This window comes from Coregonus clupeaformis, chromosome 30, assembly GCF_020615455.1.
Source record: "Coregonus clupeaformis isolate EN_2021a chromosome 30, ASM2061545v1, whole genome shotgun sequence".
NCBI classification, from domain to species: domain Eukaryota; kingdom Metazoa; phylum Chordata; class Actinopteri; order Salmoniformes; family Salmonidae; genus Coregonus; species Coregonus clupeaformis.
Window position 1 is genome coordinate 44509832 of NC_059221.1, and position 16358 is coordinate 44526189.

The 16358-nt window shown below is 41.2% G+C and overlaps 1 protein-coding gene across 2 annotated transcripts in view; it reads left to right on the forward strand.

Moving 5' to 3' along the window:
- The window catches only part of map1aa (microtubule-associated protein 1Aa), a 53774-nt gene that overhangs the window by 23955 nt on the left and 13461 nt on the right, over positions 1-16358 (forward strand). Inside the window, exon 1 of one of the 2 annotated variants that reach the window (XM_045209604.1) lies at positions 635-715. The exons of the other annotated variant lie outside the window; for it this stretch is intronic. The gene's annotated coding sequence lies outside the window, so the exon portion shown is untranslated. Of the gene's footprint in view, positions 1-634; positions 716-16358 lie in introns of those variants that run through there. 2 annotated transcript variants of the gene reach the window in all.

Below are 16358 nucleotides of genomic sequence, written 5' to 3' on the forward strand. Positions count from 1 at the left end.
TTTTCCAAGCTTAAAATAGTTTGTACATCTCAATTGTCAGTAGAAACCACATTTGTTTAAGCAAGACAGCCACATCAGCTATGTTTTTTTTTAAGGCAGTAAATTAGGCTGAATGAAATGTTTTGCTGCAAGACAAGGCTCAGCTGATAGCCAGGTGTAGCAGTGGTAAGGTGTTGGGACTGCTGTTGGGACTCTGCTGTTGGGACAGCTTTATGTAGGCCCTAACAGTTTGTGGGCACCGTTTGTCGCTGTTATAGTGCAATTAATGTATTGTTTAGTGTTGTGTTGTTTTGTTTTGTGTACTTTGCCCCACCAAGATTTACGTGCTAATATCGCCACTGCATAATATACATTTAATTATATGCTCTGATCGAGGCCTGGATACCAAACAGATAATAATTTATTTCTGAAAATACTGGCTAGTCAATGGCCACATTCCTCTCTCTGCCAGTGAAAAGTGTTAAATGTCTGCTCGGGCATTGAGATGTCCCTGGCCAGCGGCCGAACACCGGCCCGGTTGTGTCACTGTTATACTGTACCATCCAGATCTCTATCATCCCGTTCTCTTATCTCATCCACCGAGGCGATTCTCTCACATTGATGCCCCTCCCACTCACTCGCCCACAGCCTCACGCACACTCGAATGACACTACGAGATTTCTCACTCCCCGTTCTCTACCCTTCGTGCCGCGCGCTCTCCCCAGCATCACTGAAGGTAGGTGTCAGTGGAAGATTTATTTTACCTCGACAGCCTATTTGTGTCATGTCATATTTCCAATGTTCTATACCTCGTGGAAGTGCATGGTTCCTTCCTAAAAAAGGGATTAGCCTACTAGACAGAAATGGTAGGCTAGTCTATTCTGCACTGTGGCGGATTGCGTGTCAGTGAAGATGCCTTGTGTTCTCTATTTGTACCGTCAAAATGAAATACATCAGAATAATATTTTGTAGGTTATTGTAGTAGTCTAGATATGAAAAAGCAATCGCTACTCTGGCCCTGCGTGTAGAGACAGTGGAGGAATCCCGAATCCGATTGCATAGGAAAGGAAGGATTAACACATTTGGGTATCTGCCAGTTTGTTAACACTACACCCTGGTTTTAAGAGCTAAAGGCCTAAATGAAAAGCACAGACTGGGATGAAGCAGCTCTGTATGGAAATGTGAACGATAGCCTATTTAACATAACAGGTAGATTTTAAGAGGGATAAAACGATGACGATGCAGTTTAGGTTATGTGAAATATACCGATTTTGAAAAGCACAAAAATAGGCATATTCACCACCCTTATTAGCAACGAGCACTATGTCGAAGATGCTGGTCCACAGCATGGTCAATGAAGTGTCAAGATATGGCGCTGTTTTGCGCGTAATTTGGACGAGAAGAATTGGGTGACCCAAATTTCGATGCGATTTATCCAACCGTCTAAAAACAGCGCATCTGCCGATTTATAGGCCTAGGCGGTAGCGGAGTATTATAACCAAAAGAAAAGCCGAATGGTCTGTGAATCACAAACCGAAGTAACTCACTGTGCATCAAAATGCAGTGTAGAGGCTTCCTGACATGCTGTCCTTCCTTTCATTCTAAATAAAGAATGTTATGTCAACACAGCAGCATATTTGTAGGTCTACATTACATGACAAGGCTACATGAATAGATCTGTCTTTGAGATGTATTTGAGTAGGCCAGGGCGCTTTGAATGTCCCTCAAATGCAACAATCACAGTGAAAGCAAGGATGTGCATGGCTGAAATGGCTTCATTCTAGGTCTGGTACTGTAGTTATAGAGAGCCTTGATAATACTTTAGTATATACTTATAGTAATATAATTGTTATTATTGGAACTTAGACTGAATATACATTCTGAATAGGCTTCTAAAACCAGAATAATTATTTTGCTGCTACAATACTGGTCAAATTAAGATCCAACATTTGTAGCTGGGTCCCATTTGTGCCCTATATGATAGCTATTAACTCTGAGTATGCCACACCTGTGCCACTGGGTCAGTGTTTCATAGTTTGCATCCCAAATGCCACCATATTCCCTATGTAGTGCATCACTTTTGACCAGAGCCCTATGGGCCCTCATCAAAAGAAGTGCACTACATAGGGAATGGGGTGTCATTTGCCACATAGCCATACGTTCAGTTCCAGAACCAAGATCTTTAAGGAGGGGCAAGATGTGCTAACTGCTTTTATATGTCTCAGATTCAGAAGCTTGGCAGCCTCTCAACAGTAGTATTCTCTCTGAGCTATCCCACTAAGTGTCTTTAATGATCTAAATGTATGGTAAGTGCACTCTGACAAGAAAGATCATTGTTAACAATATTGGAATCACCCGCACAGCTGATCTCAATTGCTTGCTTCTAACATTTCCTGCTCCCTAAAAGCTGAGTTTTACATTTTCGCCCTCTACAGGGAATTATCTTTTAAGTTATCTATAAAATAGAACCTGGTCATTAAGCAGACTAAGGGGTGATTTAACCGTACAACTGAAAAAAATTAATTTCTCGTTTAAGACAGCAATTATACTGTGGCAATATATCAAACAGGTTATATGAATGGAAAACTCATATTGGTGTACTCATTACTTTTTTATTTGTAATTTATGTAATTCATTAATTACAACTTGTCTAATAAAGTATGGCTATTTATTATCAAGAGGGGAAAATTAAATATCCCTGAACTGTCCACATCTAAAATGTGTAACTAAATCAAGCCAATCATGATTGAGTTATATAATCAAATGAAATTGTAGTCTAATCAAGTAAATTATATGTTCTAATTATGTTGACATTGAAGATGAAATGTTTGTATGAAATATAATCCTATTTTTTTTACAATAAGTATTTTAGATTAATTGCCAACCTTTTTACCAACCTTTTTTCAATATCCCTAAAAGGTCGATATTTCATTGGGGGCAGGAGTAGAGAACCTAATTCAAACTGTCTAGTATCAAACTTTCTTAACACGGCAACAACAGGAGATCAGCTCATCTGCTACTTAATTATTGTGGGTTTTTGGTTGAAATCAAGATGATTTTAGCACGCAGGTGCATGTAATCTCCTGTTAGCAGCATTTCAAAAAATTCACCAATAACACTTTGGTTCAATTCTGCCTGTTGATCGCAATTGCCTCACTGTGTTTTCGTTGAGCGGTGATTAAGGTGAGATGTGTGTGTGTTTCCCACAGCCTCTTCACACTGTCAGTGTTTGAGTTATTGACCTCTCACAGATATTAATCTAATCTGGATTAGCAACACTAGAAGGTCTGTGTTTATTCCATTTAAAGATGCACTATGCAGAAATCGCTCAGCCATTTCCTGTTTGCAAAAATTCTAATAGTTTGCCTAATTTCAGTTTATGTGACAAAAGAGCAAGTATAGTGAATCATTGTACCATCTAAATTGCTGTGAAATATCTTTTCAATAACCAAATATATTGTATTTTCAGCTGTTTGAAACTGTTGTACAAAACTGAAAGTAAAAAAACGTAAAAATGAAACTTAAGAACAGGAAGCATAGAAATAGCGCACATAGAACAGATCTACCACTTCTTAGACTTGCTTTCAACGCAAATGACATATCTATAACTCACATTTCTATGTGAATTTGGTGGGGTCATCCATATTGGAGCTTTAAGAATATAATAATTAGGGCTGGAACAATTACTGTATAACCGTGTAACCAACGGTTACGGATGAAGACCGTCATTAAAATAAAAGAACCATCATAACCATTTTATTTTTATTTTTTATGAACAACTGACTGAAGACGGGACAGCCGTTTCTGCTGTAACATGAACTCTACAACGTGATGAAACTTTGTTGCTCCTTGCTGAAACAAGCAAATTGTTGTAGCAAACAAGTCTTCGGCTGCCTAGGCAACGCCCCCCTCCCTGCAGCAGCAGCACATGCAGTCAGGAGCGGAGGAGAGGAGAAAATGTGCACGTTTTTCTTTCTTTCTTTTTTTCGAATGGTTATTACGGTGACCGCGTCATTTGGGGGAAAGGAGATACCTAGTAGTTGCACAACTGAATGCATTCAACCAAAATGTGTCTTCCACATTTAACCCAACCCTTCCGAATCAGAGAGTTGCGGGGGGGCTGCCTTAATCGACGTCCACGTCATCGGCGCCCAGGGAACAGTTGTTGTTGGGGGTTAACTTGCCTTGCCTTGGCTGACCAATTAGTTGACTCAAGTGTGTGAGTGCTAGGGGGGAAAAAAGTACACTCCTTTGTTTACACTTGCAGTCCGTCATTGCTTTGCTTCCTAGTATGTGATTCCCCTGATAGTAGTCTCCCTGAGCTGTGTCCCCCCTATAGATTCTCCTGAGCCAGTTAGTTATATGACAGGGTGATGGATCAGGAGTCTAATTGATTAAACAGAGAACAGGCAAGAATTATCAAGTACTCTTAATTATCCTGCTCTATACCACCGCTAAGAGGTAGCCACACTTATGGTAGTGTGATATTTAGTAGGGGGTCCACACAATGACTGTATGGGTCCACCCCCTCATTCTTCACCCCCATTCATCTCCCAACAACCCCCTATGGGCAATGATGGACCCCTCCGGTCCTCTGGCTAGTCATATCAAGGGCATGCCATTCATCAATGCTGCTAGTGTTATGATATAATGTGTGACTGGAATATTAAGTATTTGAAAGGCTACCCACACACACACTGATATAGGGAATTTTAATGGGAATTTTACCTAATGTCCAGGGAATGTTTTTGGTTTGCTAGGGATGCTGCCAAACATTTAGTGAGCAATGGCAATGTTTTGATCTTATCCTGGTTTTCTGAGTATTGTATTTATTAGGCCCATATTCTCATTGTCCTCTATGTTATCTGTACCATTTATTCAGCGTTATGTAAATCCTTCTCTGGAATGGCCGCAAGCAATGTTTCTCACCCACTCAACATTGCATGCAGGGTTATAGGAGAATCATGCCCCATGGAGTCAGAGAACGTTACATACAGTATATGGGGCATGGTCTAATTTTGCCACTGAGGTTCACACACACACACACACACATACGCATGAACACACAAATGTATACATACACACAAATGTATATACACTGAGTATACCAAATATTAGGAACACCTTCCTAATCCTAGTCCCCTGTAGCTCAGTTGGTAGAGCATGGCGCTTGCAACGCCAGGGTTGTGGGTTTGTTTCCCACAGGGGGCCAGTATGAAAATGTATGCACTCACTAACTGTAAGTCGCTCTGGATAAGATTGTCTGCTAAATGACTAAAATGTAATTGAGTTGCACCCCCCTTTTGCCCTCAGAACAGCCTCAATTTGTCGGGGCATAGACTCTACAAGGTGTCGAAAGCGTTCCACAGGGATGCTGGCCCTTGTTGACTCCAATGCTTCCCACAGTTGTGTCAATTTGGCTGGATGTCCTTTGGGTGGTGGACCATTCTTGATGACATGGGAAATTGTTGAGTGTAAAAAACCCAGCAGCGTTGCAGTTCTTGACACAAAACGCTGCGCCTGGCACCTACTACCATACCCCGTTCAAAGGCACTTAAATATTTTGTCTTGCCCATTTACCCTCTGAATGCACACTATACACAATCCATGTCTCAATTGTCTCAAGGCTTAAAAATCCTTATTTAACCTGTCTCTTCCCCTTCATCTACACTGATTGGAGTGGATTTAACAAGTGGCATCAATAATGGATCATAGCTTTCACCTGGATTCACCTGGTCAGTCTATGTCATTGAAAGAGCAGGTGTTCTTAATGTTTTGTACACTCAGTGTACAAGTGCACACACACACATCCTCTTGCCTGTGCTGCCAGGCCAAATGCTCACATCTGACATCGCTCAGGTGGCATAAGAGCGCATTGAGAGCTGCTGGACTCGACTCAGCGATGAGTGGGCACAAAAATTCATCTCTGCCAGCCAGCCAGGCAGCCTGTTACTGTTGTGCACCCCAAATGGCACCCTATTCCCTATATAGTGAGCTACTTTTGACCAGAGCCCTATGCGCCCTGGTCAAAAGTAGTGCACTATAAAGAGAATAGGGTGTCATTTGAGACGCAGCCTGTAGCTCACCCATCAGCCATCAGTCAGAGGCTTAGCTAGCTCTTTGTGTAGGATTCTCTCTCTCTCGCTCTCTCTCTCTCTCTCTCTCTCTCTCTCTCTCTCTCTTATCCCTTGACGCTTTGTGGAGGGCCGTTGCTAACTCCCCCACCCGCCTTCCCATCACCCACTCACTCTTAGACGTCTCACTTGTGTTTATCGAGTCCAAAGCTTGAGTTGGATTTTATTGCTCTTTTAAAAAGAAAAGGGAATGAGATGGAGCCGGCAAAACAATTGTTTTGGAAACACGTTCCTTTTTTGTCCATCACCATGGCAGCAAAGGCACAAAATGGCTTCCTGCCTGGCCTGTAATTTCCTCGATGTATTAGGGCAATAATTAGCTGGAATGAGATTGATAATTTGCCGCTTTTATGAAAGGAATGTTATGCAAGTCTGACTTTGTAGAGTTCTTTCAGAATGATTGCAATGCTACTCAACCAATAGAGGTTTATATTCAAGCTGTCTTCTATCACAAAAAAGCATCTATGGCCGTTTTTTTTAGCATTTGTATACAATACTTAATTGCTAAATATTAGTTCAGCTCGTGTCACAGTAGAACATGACACAATCTTTGCATGAATTATTTAGTAATAGAGTCCATCCAGTGTCTTTCACATAAAGGTATGTCTCCTTCACACTTTGACTCAGCAAAATAGCCTAAACTGCTTCCTTGGCTGTATTCTGTTCTGTTTAGTCATCAAACACCTCTGGCAAAACAACACACTGTCACATCAGAAAAGCCCTACACACCAGTTCCTGAAAATAAAATAAATATCTGCTCACGATTTGGCTTGTTTCAGGAATAGAGTGCCTTTTGGGCAGTGTAATTTGGTAAAAAAGAACTATTTATTTAACCTAATTTTAACATTCTGTCATAAAGAGCACATGTTCAACTTAATAAAAAACATGTGTTCCCATCTCAAGAGGTTAAAGGAAGAAAATGACTATACAAGTGACTATATAAGTGATAGGGTTGAACGTAACAAGGTTGACATTAAATCAGCCATAACTCCCCTTGTGACAGGGTGAATGGAAGCTTGTTGTGAGCAACAGGGAGGGAAAATGTTATGCTTAACAACAATATTTGAACTTTTAAAACATTGCTATCTATGCTATGTAATCTATGGGTCTATCTATGGGTAACAAGGGGATAACAGGGTTGACACACAGTTTTCCACTATAAAACACCAGAAAATGGCCAAAAATAGTAGAACCAGCTCACCTGCTTTTACACTACGATTTGACTATAAGATGTTCAATGTTTTTTAAGGATGGGGGGGGGGGGGCCTTTGGCTGAGAGTTTCAGTTCCGTCCTCTCTCCTCCTCGATAAGTGGTCGAAGAGAGTGTAGACAAACGGAAGACAGTCCTCCCATCCTCGATAGCCTCCTTTTGGCGAGGAAGCACAAGTGTATCCTACCTGAGTCCTTCGCAGGAGAGTTTTGAAATCTGCAACACCCCCTTTGAATCAGCTAGTGTTTTCTTGAAGTAGAAAAGCATGCAAACATTTTAAAAACGATATGCTACTTATCCTTTTATCTATCAAATGTCTTGCTCAACTAGCTCAATTTGTTTTTATCAATTTATACATTTATTTTGGGATTCCACCCTGTAAACGTAATTTGCCTGATGACGAGCGATTGGAGAAGGAGAGTCTCATTTAATACAAGCGCATTTTCATCCACTTTCCCTCTCCTCGCCGCCTGTCCTCGATTACCTTTGACCTTTTTCAAAAGGAGGCCAGAGAGGACGGAGGAGAGAGGACGCAGAAGTTGAGCAAATCCAATTGAAAAAAGGCCTTTCTCTCAGCATCTGACGCAATTACGCAAGATTTTAGTTCTGGGTTACCGAGATTAGATTGACTGTTGCTGGTTGTGGGGATAATTTGGTTGCTTTTTGGATGTGGGGATGCTAAAGCATTTAGTCAGGGTCATGTTCAGTAGGGCACACTGTAGCAAAACGTTTTTCCCAAAAAACTAAGTTTAGATTGTATAGCTTCCTGTTTCAGAGTGCTTTCTTCCATTTCGTGCCTGCTGAACAGGAGCCAGGTTGGCTGTGTGTGTTTCTAATATAAAGGCTTCAACAAGCAGCAGCCACCAATACTTACTAAAGCACACGTCTTTAGATTAGAAAGCAAAGCTGGGACACAACTGATAAGGAGTGGAGAGGAAATTCCTTATGGAAATACCTTCTTTTTCTGCTGTTTTAAGAGGGTTGGTCTGGGTCTTGCTTTTTCACAAACATGTCTTAGTCTCGTTATGGTCTTTATACTTTGGGTTTCAACTCAAGAGGTTGGGTCTTGGTCTGGGTCTGGGTCTCAAGTGGTCTGGATTTGGTCTGGCACTCGGGGGTACCGGTCTTGACAAATAATTTAGGGTTATTTTTAATTCACTTGGATAAGAATGTTGCAAATGCCGCTGTCCATGGTTCTGAAAGTGAGAGGAGCAATATCTAATGAGGGGCATTTTTATTTACAATAAAAGTACTCATGGTATGATTGAGGGATAAACTAATGCAGAAACCTTGAGCTGCCCTCGAAAAGCAATTTGTCTGGGGCCCACAAATTATTATAATAATTATGATAATAATCTGTAATGGACTTCAGCTGCGCAGATAATGCAGTTTTGAGGGATTGAACGTTTACCTGCTAGAAAGCCAGCTATTGCTCTTTGGGGATGGATTAGGAAGAGCTTGGCACTGAGTTTTACAGCTCTGGATATACAGCAGTATGGCTGTGTTTTTCAATCAGAAAAAAAGATTGAATCTCCAACCCACTAATCTGGCCAACGCAGAACTAAAACCTTGCGCCAGCTACACGATTTAGTTCTGGGGGGAGACATATTAGAAAAGATACTAGAATGAGCAGCGGAAGCAGGGCCTTAGCGCCACCCACCTCTCTCTGGAAGTTTCTGTAAAGTCTATGGGCCAAATGTCCCCTTCCCTTACGAAATTCGAAAGATGCGAACACCTGCGAAATCGTGATTTGTCCAAATGATCAGTGATGAAAATCCAGCGGAACAATGTTCCTTGTTAGTCGTCGCATCCCACAGTCTGTTGAAAGACGCTAAAATACTATGTGTGTCTGTCCACAAGAGATTAACAACCCAAAAACATCAGAAATTAATGCTGGCAGTGGCATAAGTAGGCTATGGTAGAGATGCAGGTAACTGCCAAAATAAAGGAAACAAATTAGGGATAAAAAGTGTATTGAAAGCAGGTGCTTCGACACAGGTGTGGTTCCTGAGTTAATTAAGCAATTAAAACATCCCATCAGGGTCATGTAAAGAAAATGCCCAGTTGCCCATTATTTTGTCTACCATGGTTAGAAGAAGAGATCTCAGTGACTTTGTAAGAGGGGAGTCAAAGTAGCATAGGGGGTTTAAAGGTTGTGTGTGTCTCAGTCACCAGATCTCAACCCAATTGAACACTAATGGGAGAATCTGGAGCAGTGCCTGAGACAGCGTTTTCCACCACCATCAACAAAACACCAAATTATGGAATTTCTCATGGAAGAATGATGTCACATCCCTCCAATAGAGTTCCAGACACAAAGTAGAATCTATGCGATGGCGCATTGAATCTGTTCTGTCGGCTCGTGGTGGCCCAACGCCCTATTAAGACACTTTATGTTGGTGTTTCCTTTATTCTGGCAGTTACTGTTTTTAGGTTGTATAAGACCTAAGCTATATATTATTGTTACACTATCCATGCCTCATGATGTCACAACACAGTGAGCGGAGGAATATAATCATGCATAGACAGTTAATCAAACATTGTTCTCATATAAGTATTTTAGTGGGCGTGTTGACACCAATAGTTCACAATCTTGGTTGTTGTTATGAAATGTTTTGTAGAAACGTTTGACTTTGCTTCATACACACACACACACACACACACACACACACACACACACACACACACACACACACACACACACACACACACACACACACACACACACACACACACACACACACACACCCTCCCTCTGGGTGTGTTTACTATAAAGTGATAGCAGGGTGTTAGCTGGACAATAGGATCAGCTCTGAGCCTGACAGCATTCTAATTAGACCATCATTGCGTCCCAAATGGCACCCTATTCCGTACACAGGGCACTACTTTTGACCAGAGCTCTAGGGCCTGTGTAAAAAGTAGTGCACTATATAGGGGATAGGGTGCCATTTGGGACACAGACATGTTTTTCCAGGGCCATAAGAGGCTTAGGCCTATAGAATGGACCCACTACTAAATGTGTGAGAGTAGTAACCCACCCCATATTTACATTTCATTTATTTAGCAGATGCTCTCTTCCAGAGTGAGTTATCAAGCTACGGAAGGATGAAAGCATCTGCTAAACACAGTCAAGAGATTCAACAGAGTAGTAAAAGCATCGCTAGCAATCAGCATGTCAGTATTCAGCTGTAGAACAAATACGGTTGTACTCCAATATGGTGCAGAGGAGAGGGGTCAAATGAGTGTTTTCGACAGATCAAATGAAAAATGGGTTCTTAGTCAAAATAAAGGTTCATACTCCAATAAAATGGACAGATGACTGGTGTTTTGGATAAGCAACAGTTACCCTGTGGTTAGATAAAGTTCAGATAAAGTTCACAGGTTTATTTCCTCAGTACATACCAGTGTTCCTCGCCTGTACTGCTTGGAGGCTACAGGACTCTGAGCCTTGGGCTGAAAATGACCCTGGCTTTACTATAATGCTCTGGGTGACAGTTAGTTACCCACATGGACAGATCTAGGATCAGCTTACTCTTCCACAAGCCCAACCTTAACCATTAGGTGGGACAATTAAAAGCTGACCACAGATCAGCATCCAGATGTAGGATGTTAATTTTGTTGCTGAGAATTTTCCTTGCAGTGTATTTGAATTTTAAAAAGGCTTCTAAAGTTTATAATTTCCACTTTCACATTTCAGACTTGATTTTCCCCAAAGAAAAATGTATCAACCCCTACAAAAATGTCCATTAGTTATAATCCATATAATAATTCAAATTTCCTGTTGCTGCAGGATTATTTTCCTGCTGTAGCAAACTGGCTCAAATTAAGATCTTACATCTGTATAGGGGTTACTTCATCCTACCCCTTTAATATCAGACTGAATATCAGAGCCTGAAGAATGTGTTTGATGGGCTGTGTGAGTCTCTGCATTCTTCCTTCCTCCCTTCTTTGAAGTAATCACGGATTAAACATGATTTTACAGGTGAACGCAAGGGCTTCACCACAGATTTCACCTGTCCAGTCCTTTCTAGTCAGTGGTTATGTCAAAGAAGGGAGGAAGGAAGGATACACTTTCAAAGATTGTGAATGTCTCTACAGGGTGGTGTTGGGGCGAGACTTGGGTTTGAGCGTTTGCTCTAGCCTGCCTAAGGTGCCAGATGGGCGGGTATAGCAGTTCTGGTACTATTATATTGGTCCATTAAGCCAGACAAGCTCAAACAAGCATAGATAACGTCTCTGAAATTATTTTAAATAGTATTTGAACCCAGGTCTGGTGTAGGCTCACAGGCCCGTTTTCCTTGAAGAGGAAGAGGATTAGCTGGAGATTGTCCTTGGACATGATAATTATTGGGTTGGAAATGTTAATTAGTCTTTCGGACTAATCAGAGCACATTCATCTTTCAGTAGCCCTTCACACCCATATACGGGTTGAAAATGGCAGATCTGGGCACTAATAAGCGCCTAAACTGGAACGTAGTGCCTGTACAGAGCTCAGGCTCTGCACTTCACAGCTCTGTATCGGTTCTGACTGACAGCTGTTCTTAATTTGAGCACGCGACAAGAAGTTTGCCCCCATCCCTCCCAGTAATTGGGCAACTTTTTGTTGTCTGAGTGAGGGAAATGCTATAAATGAAGATGACTCTATGTATTTTGAAAGATGAGACGTTGAGGATTATAATAAATACTGCTTTGATGTCATACAGTTCAAATGTGCACTTCACATTTCCAAATAAAAAAACTAATGTCATATACAGTGTCAATGTTTATGATCACTATGTTTGATGTTCAGTTACAAGATGACATGGCGTCATACCCTGGGTTGTTCTGAACAGAATGAGCCTATGTTTGTTTATTGTGAAGAACATTTGCAGCAGAACACGCACCTGAGTGCACTCATGACTAATTTCTATGCGTACCAAAATTACGATCAGTTTCTCTGAATTTAGAATTTCTGATTTCGTTATCAACAAAATGCGACGGAAAGTGCAGTAAATGTAAAATGTACATAAAATCAACAGTGTAATGTTTGGATTCAGTCTTGTGTCAGGTGAACTGTTGTGTACTCACCTTTTGGTCTAAGAATTTTCCCATAATCTCAAACTGTTCCCTTTCAATTGCTACCATGGTTATGCATTTGCTTTTCATATTTCTTCTGTAAGAAACATTTCAATGTAGCCCTATTCATATAGGCCAATTCCCATGAGTGTAAAAGGTTAAGGTGCATGCTGTTCAGTATGATGTTATTATCATTTTAAGCAGGTCCTTGTTTTTTTTTTGCGTTATATAAGTGTTCTCCTCAGTAAGCATATTTTTTTGTCTCTCAGATGTTTTGGCAATCAGCATATCAAGTAGATACAGCTGGGGGAGGAAGTTGAATGTTCATGTTTGAAAAGCGTGACATTAATATTCTGACAGTCAGTGCAGCCTCAGTACCTGTTGAATCTCAGTCAGAGGCACTTCTAGCACAAAGGAAAGAAGAGAGTGGTTGTCTCTCCTATTACACTCCCATGTTTGTTACAGCAGCTGAATTCGTTACAGCCGACAGGGCCTTTGTAAGGCTTCTCTGCCTCCCCTGCAGCCAAGCCGAGTGAAAATGGAAACCGGCATTAGATATGATGTAGAACTAGGGCTGTTGCGGTGGCTGTATTACCGCCACACAGGCAGTCATGAGTCATGACCTCAGTAAAATTCCACGGGACTGTTGAGTCACGGTAATTTCCTCTTATCAATCAATCAAATGTATTTATAAAGCCATTTTTACATCAGCAGATGTTACAAAGTGCTATACAGAAACCCAGCCTAAAGCCCCAAACAGCAAGCAATGCAGATGTAGAAGCACGGTGGCTAGGAAAAACTCCCTAGAAAGGCAGAAACTTAGGAAGAAACCTAGATAGGAACCAGGCTCTGAGGGTGGCCAGTCCCCTTCTGGCTGTGCCGGGTGGAGATTATAATAGTACATGGCCATTAAGACCAGATTTTTCTCCAAGATGTTCAAACGTTCATAAATGACCAGCAGGGTCAATTAAAAATCACAGTGGTTGTAGAGGTTGCAACAGGTCAGTACATCAGGAGTAAATGTCACTTGGCTTTTCATAGCCAGGCATTTAGAGGTTGAAATAGCAGGTGCAGTAGAGAGAGAGAGTTGAAAACAGCAGGTCTGGGACAAGGTAGCACGTCCGGTGAACAGGTCAGGGTTCCATAGCCGAAAGGCAGAAGAGTTGAAACTGGAGCAGCAGCACGACCAGGTGGACTGGGACAGTAAGGAGTCATCAGGCCAGGTAGTCCTGAGGCATGGTCCTAGTGCTCAGGACAAGCGTTCTGGACATGCGTTGGTAGTACCCAACTTGCTAATGACCATCAGGTCGCTAATGGCCTGGTACTCAGGGCTCTATTGTCCCTCTAACCACTCTGACATCAATGCAAATGAAACTGAAAATCACATCAAACACATCATCACAACAGTATTTTGCTTTTAAAACTCACCTCACTGTGATTTATCAATTTGAAGAAAGAAGTTAAATAACGGGTTGAAACTGAGAGGAAAACATGGTCGTTGTGGATGCTGTTTCAAAGCCTAACTAAATGAAATGGACAGCGCTTTCTAAGTTGATAATTAATATTATGAGCCCAAGCCCCCCCCCCAACAAAAAAAAACGTTATTAAAATAACGATTGTGCTGTTATACAATACATAGCCTACCGCATATTATGCACGTCAGAAAAACATTTAAAAAAAAACTGATTTAAGATGTCTTTGGTACATAATTGGTCTAGCCTATACTCCAAAATTAAACAAATTCTGGTAATGGCCTTTGAGTGTGGACTGTATTATTATGCATACTGGATGGACTGGTTACCTTATGCTTCCCTCCAAACTTTCTATCCATGAGTCTGGGAGAGAACGTATAGGCCTAGGCGATGCTGTTGGTTCATTGATTGTGCAGGGCAGTTTACAGAGTTAGCCTACTATAGTTCATATGTATTGTACTCCTGAGTGGCGCAGTGGTCTAAGGCACTGCATCGCAGTGCTAACTGTGCCACTAGAGATCCTGGTTCGAATCCAGGCTCTGTCGCAGCCGGCCGCGACCGGGAGACTCATGGGCGGCGCACAATTGGTCCAGGGTAGGGGAGGGAATGGCCGACAGGGTAGGGGAGGGAATGTAGCTCAGTTGATAGAGCATGGTGTTTGCAACACCAGGGTTGTGGGTTTGATTCCCACGGGGGGCCAGTATAAAAAAATATGTATTCACTAACTGTAAGTCGCTCTGGATAAGAGCGTCTACTAAAATGTAATGTAAAATGTATTTGATTTTGAATAGCCTAGTAATAGGGCAATTTTTATAATTTCATAATTAATAGGCTGAAACATTACCTTTAGCTACAGAATATCTCACCACCGTGCGTTTCCATCTCCTCCCATCTCTCCTTCATTCCTTTCTCGAGCGCGCATAGAGAGGGTCTGTCAACAGTTTAATGAAGTATGTTTTGTTGTGAAAACATGTTACTATCGATGTTCCCGAATAGATTTAACTTGGTTTCCCAAATTAAGCCCTGGGTAGTTGCAGGAACATGGTTGGAGAGCCCATGGCATACAGAGTTTGGGTGGGATATCACCTGAACCATCCCTCTGATCTGATCACAGCCAATCAGCATGCTTATCACAAAAACCATTCCACTACCACTGCATTGGTTGACATGACTGACCAGTGGCTCAATGCAATGGATAATGGCAGGTTTTTAAAAATGTTTTTCTTTGTCGTTTTTTGTATTGTTTTTTAGGGGGTAGATAATGGCAGGTTTGTGGGTGTACTATTTTTAGATTCCAGTGCTGCATTTCATTTTAAATTATTGCATTATGAGTTTAAGGAGGCAGCATTGAATTGGGTACAGTCATATCTAACTGACAGGAAACAGTCCACCTATGTCAATGGCTCGTTTTCTTCCCCTCATGCTTTAAACTGTGGAATACCGCAGGGCAGCTGCCTTGGGCCACTTCTTTATTTAATATATACCAACGACCTTCCTTATGCCTTATCTGAAACTCAAGCTACTATATTTGCAGATGATACTACAGTTTATACAGCAAGACAATCGGTTCAACAGGTACAGCAAGCTCTACAAGTTGATCTGGGAAATATCAGGGAGTGGGTTTGCCGGAACACACTTGTTTTGAATGCCAAGAAAACCAAGGTTATGTTGGTTTGTTCCACCAGGAAAATGTCAACACAACATGGGATGCAATTAAGTATGGGGGAAGTACAAATTGAGGAAGTAGCAGAAACCAAACTCCTAGGGGTGCAGCTAAACAACTGCTTATCATGGTTGTCTCAAATAACTCATCTATTAAAAAAATTAAAAATGCATGTATGATCAGAAGGATAGCTAAATATTTACCGGGAAAGATACTTAAGCAAACAACCCAAGCGTTAATTGGGAGTCAGGTGAACTACTGTTCTGTGGTCTGGGGAAATGCATCATCAAGTGAAATTAGGAGGCTGCAGATTGCACAGAACAAAGCAGCAATGATTGTTTTAAGGTGGAGATATGATTCTTGTGTTGTAGTAATGCACAATGCTCTTGGGTGGTCATTAATCAACAAGATCATTGAAAAAAACATTTTAAAACCATTTCCCCCCCCCCCCATTTAAAACGGCCAATACTAGGAATAGATTGTCCACCATCTACAGTATGGGTTTTCCCAGCAGAAAAGAGAAGTGGGCAAAATAACATTTAGATTCAGAGCAATAAAGAAATGGAATCATTTATCTGAGCAAACCAAAAACCTTTCAATACATACATTCAAACAATACTTTAGAACCATTTAAATATAATAAATTGGAAGGTTGTGCAGGACTATGGTAGATGATGGAACCAATCTATCTTTTCAGACTGTTAGAGTATTTATCTGGTCAATATGGCAGGGTATTATGTCTGTTGTTTGTAACAGTGGGTTATATGTGAAAATGTGATTGTATTATACATTGTATTTTAATGTTTGAGGACTCTTGGAAGATTAGTCCGAATGAGGACTAAAAG